The 266-nt window shown below is 65.0% G+C and overlaps 1 protein-coding gene across 1 annotated transcript in view; it reads right to left on the bottom strand.

Moving 5' to 3' along the window:
• The window catches only part of ETH_00039115 (uncharacterized protein), a gene marked incomplete at both ends in the record, with an annotated part of 1,178 nt that overhangs the window by 574 nt on the left and 338 nt on the right, over positions 1 to 266 (bottom strand). The window lies entirely within an intron of this gene.

The following is a 266-nucleotide window of genomic DNA, read 5'->3' as shown; positions in this document are numbered from 1 at the left end:
GGGGGCCCCGCGGGGGCCCCCGGGGGCCCCCCGGGGGCCCCCTGGGTGCCCCCGGACCCGCTGTTGGCGGTGCGTTTGGGTGTACATACACTGGAGAGTCCCCTGTTCTTCGAAGCCGAGGACTTCGTGTGTACAGCCTCGGGGACTTTGGTGAACAAAAAGTGTCTCCTTAGAGAGCCGCAGCAAATTGCTGTTGCTGGCTGCTGCGTGCTGCAGCAGGGCGTGCTGCTGCGGGGGGACTTGGCAGCAATTAAGATCGGGAAGTT

This window comes from Eimeria tenella, genomic scaffold (assembly GCF_000499545.2).
Source record: "Eimeria tenella Houghton genomic scaffold, Eth_scaff2053, whole genome shotgun sequence".
Lineage (NCBI taxonomy): Eukaryota > Apicomplexa > Conoidasida > Eucoccidiorida > Eimeriidae > Eimeria > Eimeria tenella.
The sequence above is the reverse complement of the archived record's forward strand: the minus strand, read 5'-3'. Positions and strand labels throughout refer to the sequence as shown.